Source organism: Eriocheir sinensis, unplaced genomic scaffold (genome assembly GCF_024679095.1).
Source record: "Eriocheir sinensis breed Jianghai 21 unplaced genomic scaffold, ASM2467909v1 Scaffold648, whole genome shotgun sequence".
Taxonomy (NCBI): domain Eukaryota; kingdom Metazoa; phylum Arthropoda; class Malacostraca; order Decapoda; family Varunidae; genus Eriocheir; species Eriocheir sinensis.
In genome coordinates this window covers 187,541-196,464 of record NW_026111996.1, presented here as the reverse complement: position 1 = coordinate 196,464, position 8,924 = coordinate 187,541, and positions in this window count along the sequence as shown.

Genomic DNA, 8,924 nt, shown 5'->3' with positions numbered 1-8,924 from the left:
CATGCTGTCCAGAAAGACCACCTATCAACCCGGACTCTAGATTCTAGGATTAAAGATGAGCTCCGGGAGGGCAGCATGAGCCAATGCAAGATGGCGCCACTATAAACACTCGCCTGCGCCAGAACGGGCTGGGCCGACCATCAGGACCCACAGGAAGAAGCCTTGGGCCGACCATCAGGCCCCACCAGGAAAAACCTACCGGCGCTATAGCGACGTAAAAATAAAAAAAAAATAAATAAATAAATAAATAAATATATAAATATATATATATATATATATATATATATATATATATATATATATATATATATATATATATATATATATATATATATATATATATATATATATATATATATATATATATATATATATATATATATATATATATATATATATATATATATATATATATATATATATATATATATATATATATATATATATATATATATATATTTTTTTTACAACAAAGGAGGCAGCTCAAGGGCACACAAAAAAAGAAAACAATAATAAAAAAAAGCCCGCTACTCGCTGCTCCTAAAAGAGAAACAAAAGAGGTGGCCGAAAGGAAGATCAAATACGGGAGGAGAGGTGTCCTGATAGCCTCCTCTTGAAAGAGTTCAAGTCGTAGGCAGGAGGAAATACAGATGAAGGAAGATTGTTCCAGAGTTTATCGGCGTGAGGGATGAAAGAGTGAAGATGCTGGTTAACTCTTGCATAAGGGGTTTGGACAGTATAGGGATGAGCATGAGTAGAAAGTCGAGTGCAGCGGGGCCGCGGGAGGGGGGGAGGCATGCAGTTAGCAAGTTCAGAAGAGCAGTCAGCGTGGAAATATCGATAGAAGATAGAAAGAGAGGCAACACTGCGGCGGAATTTAAGAGGTAGAAGACTATCAGTATGAGGAGGAGAGGTGATGAGACGAAGAGCCTTAGCCTCCACTCTGTCCAGAAGGGCTGTGTGAGTGGAGCCCCCCCACACATGAGATGCATACTCCATACGAGGGCGGACAAGGCCCCTGTATATGGACAGCAACTGTGCAGGGGAGAAGAACTGGCGGAGACGGTACAGAACGCCCAGCCTCGAGGAAGCTCATTTAGTAAGAGATGAGATATGAAGTTTCCAGTTGAGATTTTGAGTTAAGGATAGACCGAGGATGTTTAGTGTTGAGGAAGGTGATAGCTGGGTATTGTCAAAGAATAGGGGATAGTTGTTTGGAAGATTGTGTCGAGTGGATAGGTGGAGAAACTGTGTTTTTGAGGCGTTGAAGGACACCAGGTTCTTTTTGCCCCAATCGGAAATAATAGTAAGGTCAGAGGCTAAGCGTTCTGCAGCCTCCAGCCTTGAGTCGTTAAGTTCCTGAAGGGTGGGTCTTCTATTAAAAGAAGTTGAGTAATGCAGAGTGGAATCATCGGCGTAGGAATGGATAGGACAGTTCGTTTTGGAAAGAAGATCATCAATGAACAATAGAAAAAGAATGGGAGATAGGACATAACCCTGTGGGACACCACTGTTAATAGATTTAGGGGAAGAACAGTGACCGTCTACCACGGCAGAAATAGAACGGTCAGAAAGGAAACTGGAGATAAAGGTACAGAGAGAAGGATAGAAACCGTAGGAGGGTAGTTTGGAAAGCAAAGATTTGTGCCAGACCCTATGAAAAGCTTTTGATATGTCCAGCGCAATAGCAAAAGTTTCACCGAAAAGGCTAAGAGAGGATGACCAAGAGTCAGTTAAGAAGGCTAGGAGATCACCAGTAGAACGCCCCTTGCGGAACCCATACTGGCGATCAGATAGAAGGTCAGAAGTGGAAAGGTGCTTTTGAATCTTCCGGTTAAGGATTGATTCAAAAGCTTTAGATAGAAAAGAAAGTAAAGCTATAGGACGGTAGTTTGAGGGATTGGAACGGTCACCCTTCTTAGGTACAGGCTGTATGAAGGCATACTTCCAGCAGGAAGGAAAGGTAGATGTTGACAGGCAGAGGCGAAAGAGTTTGACCAGGCAAGGTGACAGCACGGAGGCACAGTTTTTAAGGACAATAGGAGGCACTCCATCAGGTCCATAAGCCTTCTGAGGATTGATGCCAGAGAGGGCATAGAAAACATCATTTTGAAGAATCTTTATAACAGGCATAAAACAGTCAGAGAGGGGATGAGTAGGAGGAATATGCCCAGTATCGTCCAGAATGGAGTTTTTAGAAAAAGATTGAGAGAAGAGTTCAGCCTTAGAGATAGATGAGACGGCAGTGTTGCCGTCAGGACTGAGGAGTGGAGGGAAAGATGAAGAAGTGAAGTTGGAGGAGATGTTTTTGGCTAGATGCCAGAAGTTACGGGAAGAGTTAGAGAAAGCAAGGTTTTGACATTTTCTATTAAAGAAAGAATTTTTGGTAAGTCGGAGAATAGATTTGGCACGATTTCGGGCAGAAATGTAAAGTTCATAATTAGCATTAGTTTGAAGGCTCTGGTACCTTTTGTGAGCTACCTCTCTATCATTGACAGCACGAGAATAAGCTTGATTAAACCAAGGCTTTTTAGCGTGAGGAGTAGAGAAAGAACGAGGAATGTATGCCTCCATTCCAGAGACAATCACCTCTGTCATGCGCTGAGCACACTCAGAGGGGTCTCTATCCTGGAAGCAATAATCATTCCACGGGAAATCGGAAAAGTACATCCTCAGGTCGTCCCACCGAGCTGAAGCAAAATGCCAGAAGCATCGCCTCTTCGGTGGGTCCAGAGGGTGTACAGGAGCGATAGGACAGGATGCAGAAATAAGATCGTGATCGGAGGAGCCCAACGGAGAGAACAGTTTGACAGAATAAGCAGAAGGGTTTGAGGTAAGGAAGAGGTCTAGAATGTTGGGCCGATCTCCAAGACGGTCGGGAATACGTGTAGGGTGCTGGACCAACTGCTCTAGGTCGTTGAGGATAGCAAAGTTGTAGGCTTGTTCACCAGGATGATCAGTGAAAGAGGATGAAAGCCAAAGCTGGTGTTGAACATTGAAATCTCCTAGGATGGAGATTTCAGCGAAGGGAGAGTGGGTCAAGATGTGCTCCACTTTAGAATTCAAATAGTCAAAGAATTTTACATAGTTGGTAGAGTTAGGTGAGAGAAAAACAGCACAGATGTATTTAGTAATAGAATGACAATGAAGTCTTAGCCAGATGGTGGGAAATTCAGTAGAGTCAAGGTCGTGGGCACGAGAGCAAGTGATGTCGTTGCGCACGTAGGCGCAACATCCAGCTTTGGATTGAAATTTAGGATAGAGATAGTAGGAGGGAACAGAGTAGAGATTGCTGTCAGTAGCCTCAGAAACCTGTGTTTCGGTAAGGAAGAGAAGGTGAGGTTTAGAGGAGGAGAGATGATGTTCCACAGAATGAAAATTAGAGCGAAGACCGCGAATGTTGCAGAAATTAAGAAGAAAGAGGTTCGAGGAGTTATCAAGAAACCTCTCTGGTCGCCAGCCAGAAGGGGAGTCCTCCCTGGGGGAATTTGTGGTCCCCCTCCAGGCAGGGACTCCGAGGCTTTGTGTATGTGCGCCATTTATATATATATATATATATATATATATATATATATATATATATATATATATATATATATATATATATATATACCTATATATATCAAACCAGCGACTACTCCGTGAGGCTGATTCGACATATATTACCTGCATAGTCCGTCAACGCCAACTCCGGCTATACGGGCACGTGGCAAGTTTTCCGGAAGCTGATCCTGCTCATCGTTTTTTTTTTTTTTTTATTTTTTTTTTACGTCTTGGCCTATTGCGCCGGTAGGCTTCTTCCCGGTGGATCCTGATGGTTGGTCCAAGGCTTCTTTTCGGTGGGTAACAATATATATATATATATATATATATATATATATATATATATATATATATATATATATATATATATATATATATATATATATATATATATATATATATATATATATATATATATATATATATATATATATATATATATATATATATATATATATATATATATATATATATATATATATATATATATATATCTCTCCCAGTGGGCAAAACTCGGATAAATCTGATCAAATTCACGTGAATATGACACGTGAATATCACGAAAAACTGATCTAAAACGCAAAATGGAATTGACGTTTTTTGACACGTGAAATTCACGAGAAATTTTCACGTGAGTTTTACGTGTCGTGAACACGAGTGTTTCACGTGACCAAAACACTTGAATTACTCGTGTAATTTCCTGGGTAATTTCTGTATTAATACGATAATTTCTAGCTTATCGGCAATGTATGTCCTGTATTATTTAAAGATATAAATTCCAAGGTAGGATTTGTATATCTGGATTTTTAAAATCTTGTATTGAATAGAAATATATACATCCACGTACTGAAGGATATTTGTATGTATTCCTTATAAGTACTACAACGCATAATATAGTATGGCACTATACTATGATGGTAGTACAAGGAATACATACATGAATATCTTGAAGTGAATGTATATCTTTCTATACAATGCACAGGATTTTAGGAATGCAAATACACACATCCCACAATGACATTTACATCTTTAAACAATATAGAGTATGCATTGCTGATAAACAAGAAAATAATCAATACAGAAAATGAACATAAAGCACTACAGCATTGCAGTATGTATTGCAATGAGACATAATATAATACTATGTAAATTTAATATCCATCAGGAGAAAGAAAAGCCACAATACAATATAATACTATGTAAATTTAATATCCATCAGGAGAAAGAAAAGCCACAATACAATATAATACTATGTAAATTTAATATCCATCAGGAGAAAGAAAAGCCACAATACAATACTGTACATCATCATTTTCACAATTTGCTGTTATTCATGGCAGGCCTGCAGTCAAGTCACAGCAATAGTGGGTGAAAGGAGGCAGGAGTCAGTAAAATTACATTGACTCTGACTCCAGCTGAGCTCTTGGATAGCATTATAAAGCCAGTTTCATTATCAACAACCATTTTGTGGCAGTTTCAAACAAGGAGTCAGATTTCAGATTTTAGTTTTACCTCCTCAGCCCTAACTCAAGGACTGTTCTACACAGTATGCCTTGATATTACAGGTGTGGCTTTTAATTACTAATACAAATTTCTGTTCATGCTTTGAGAATACACATATCTTGTTGCTACATTTTTGCACACCGTACCTGGAATAAAATGTGGGTATCAACAGTTTTCCTGAGTCTAACCAAACTGTTGGACAGATCATAGAACAGTTTTCACAGTAAGGACAGGTTTCAAATAGTGTAGTTCTACAAGAATTTATAGGCCAAAACCCTAAAAATGTCTGAAGTTACCTGATTTTATGGTATCCCCTGACCCAGCATCACTATTTGCCCACTACCCTACATGATTTAGTTTCCACTTTACTTCAATTTGGGGCATTACACAATTTTGTTGCAATCATCTTCTGTATTTCTGTTAAACTCACATCTCTGAATTTCTTCATAACAGTCTGTGATGACACTGCACAATCTTGTATTTTTAAAAGCTACTTTGCCCCGTTGTCCATACATGTTGTACTTACACATCAACTTCTTCGACATAATGCTGCACAATACCTTTGATATCATATCCTTCACTGAAATTCCACCTATGTGGACAAATTTTTCTGTCATTTCTTAGCGAAAAGAGGGTGTTGCCAATTCATTTTCAAATGCCTCTGCATCCCCCATAGAGTCCAGCTGTTGAATTGATATATCATTGTCACTTGGTGTAGAGCCAGTAAGAGTTTGCAAAGAGGTCCTCATATCCAGCAACAAATGAATGACTCGCCTCTGGAATTCTGGAAAAAAAAGTGAGGGAAAGAAGTTTTTACATACACTTGGCATTTTAGAACAGGCATATTTTCAATCCACCTCAGATATTGTTATCCAAATGTGGTGAATCTGAGTGAGTGGACCATATTAATTATGGTGTGGAAACTATTTAGAGCTACACTCTTATTTATTTAATCTTCCTACTTACACATACCCTCACAAATTAACAATCCACTCTCCACCAAATATTTATATGAACTAGTACCTATATTATACAGATTAATGCTAATAATTTATTAACTTAATATCATAACTCCTTTACAAATTACAACACAAATCCAATAATAATCTATTGATAATGATTTTTGCAGTAATTACATGGAAGCTGAACAATAATATTTAGACTTTCAGTATAGTAATACTTTCCAAAGCCCTGGCATGTTACATTGTTGCTACATCTCCATTAATTTTTATACTTTTGGACAGATTAAAAAAAAAGTATTCACAGCATACATTGTGAAAATCATAGCATTGTAAATTACAATCAGGCATGATGCTGTAAGTACATGGTATCGGACACTTGTGTAATCTTTGGAACCTGCAGGTAGATGATGAGTGGTGCCACTAAGTGAAAGACAGCAGGACTTTGGTACACTCACTGTAATGTCAGGTTACCGAAAATTGTGATCACAATGAATGCAACCAGAAAGAACGTAAAACTGTTAGGACAACATAACTCAGTACCTTTACAATATATTCATACAAGAAGAATTGGAACACCTAATGAAAAGCACTACACTGTTCAGTGTTTAAAACACTTGAGCACTACTCAGTGCACAAAAACTTTTCAACTTCCTTGCCCGATCCATAGGAAATCCACTCTGACGGTTTTCTCCTTGGTTCAAGGGTTGAACATCATCAAGGTCTTCACTAGACAGATTCTGAATCCAATCGCTCACTTGTCGGTCACTGCTGTCATGTCTGCTGCGTTGGTCACTGTTGTCATGTCTGTTGTGTCGGTCACGACTGTCATGCCTGCTGTGTCGGTCACTGCTGTCATGTCTGTTGTGTCGGTCATGACTGTCATGTCTGTTGTGTCAGTCATGACTGTCATGTCTGTTGTGTCGGTCACGACTGTCATGTCTGTTGTGTCAGTCATGACTGTCATGTCTATTGTGTCGGTCACAACTGTCATGTCTGTTGTGTCGGTCACGACTGTCATGTCTGTTGTGTCGGTCATGACTGTCATGTCTGTTGTGTCGGTCACTGCTGCCATGTCTGTTGTGTTGGTCACGACTGTCATGTCTGTTGTGTTGGTCACGACTGTCATGTCTGCTGCGTCGGTCACTGCTGCCATGTCTGTTGTGTTGGTCACGACTGTCATGTCTGCTGCGTCGGTCACTGCTGTCATGTCTGTTGTGTTGGTCACGACTGTCATGTCTGCTGCGTCGGTCACTGCTGTCATGTCTGTTGTATTGGTCACGACTGTCATGTCTGCTGCGTCGGTCACTGCTACCATGTCTGTTGTATTGGTCATGACTGTCATGTCTGCTGCGTCGGTCACTGCTGTCATGTCTGTTGTGTCGGTCAGGACTGTGATGTCTGCTGCGTCGGTCACTGCTGCCATGTCTGTTGTGTTGGTCACGACTGTCATGTCTGTTGTGTTAGTCACGACTGTCATGTCTGCTGCATCGGTCATGCCTATCATGTCTTTTGTGTCGGTCACTGCTGTCATGTCTGCTGCGTCTGTCACGACTGTCAAGGTTTTTGTGTTAGTCACTTGTGTCATGTCTGTTGTGTCGGTCACGACTGTCATGTCTGCTGCGTCGGTCACCCCTGTCATGTCTTTTGTGTCGGTCACTGCTGTCATGTCTGCTGCGTCGGTCACGACTGTCATGTCTTTTGTGTTGGTCACTGCTGTCATGTCTGCTGTGTCGGTCACTGCTGTCATGTCTGCTGTGTCAATTGCTGCTGTCATGTCTGCTGTGTCGGTCACTGCTGTCATGTCTGCTGTGTCAATCGCTGCTGTCATGTCTGCTTTGTTGGTCACTGCTGTCATGTCTTGTCTGTCGGTCAGATCTGTTCCTTAGGCTGTGGTTGTCATGCAGGTCCAAACTGCTGTGTTGACTGTCACTGCTGCTAGCTATATGTAGGGTATCAGACTGACTGCCTTCATCTTGCTGTTGGTAACTACTCTTTCTTACTTTCACATCTGTGAAATATATGTAATAGGAAATATTAGTAATTATCCTGGGTCGGACATTAAACTGCATCCGGTGATGGGGCCACAGTTCAGGAGATTTGTGGTTTTGGAGAGCGTGGAGTCACTCCTTTTATGGGGGAAACAGCCTCAATATACAGATAGATAGATTCACAGCGACATTTTGTCATACTATATTCATCTCAGATTGAGATCACATCATAGATGACCTCATCCTATATAAGAAATACGGTAATATGACCTTAGCTGGGCGTTATCGCGATACTTTATCGCTGATAACAAAATCGGATTATCGACCATCCGCTACTTATTTAAATATATATCGGTATCTTCATTACTTTTGTAACCAAACTAGCGATAATCGCTACTTTTTTTTCCGCCTTTCAGAAAAAAAAAACGTCTCCCTACTGCGCATGCGTGGCCCGGTGTTCTATGAAAAAACTTCGGGGTATGAAATATCTTCGGTGATGAGATTTCATACTTAGATCATGAAAATTAAAACACTAGGTTATTTTTTTATGATACTCAAAAATCAATATATCATAGAGAAAAATCATTTAACTTTGCCCCCAAAAATGATTATTCACTGCCTCAAATTTGATATTCCATATTCGTTTGTGACCATGCCATGATACTGAAGGTACCCGGTGTTGTGTTATTTGGTGTCTCACCGTCAAAAGCTGGCGCTTTTGTTTACAAACATTGGTCTCTCGTGAACTGCGCATGATCAGACCATTAAGTGTAGACCTGTACAGTCTCACAATGCTTTTTTAACACATTAAGAGTTGCTGGAAAGCTGAATCAAACATACAGTACCACCATCCTCGCTGTTTCTAGAACGACACTCTGTACATATAAATACAACTCATACAGAGTGTCGTTCTAGAAACAGCGAGGAT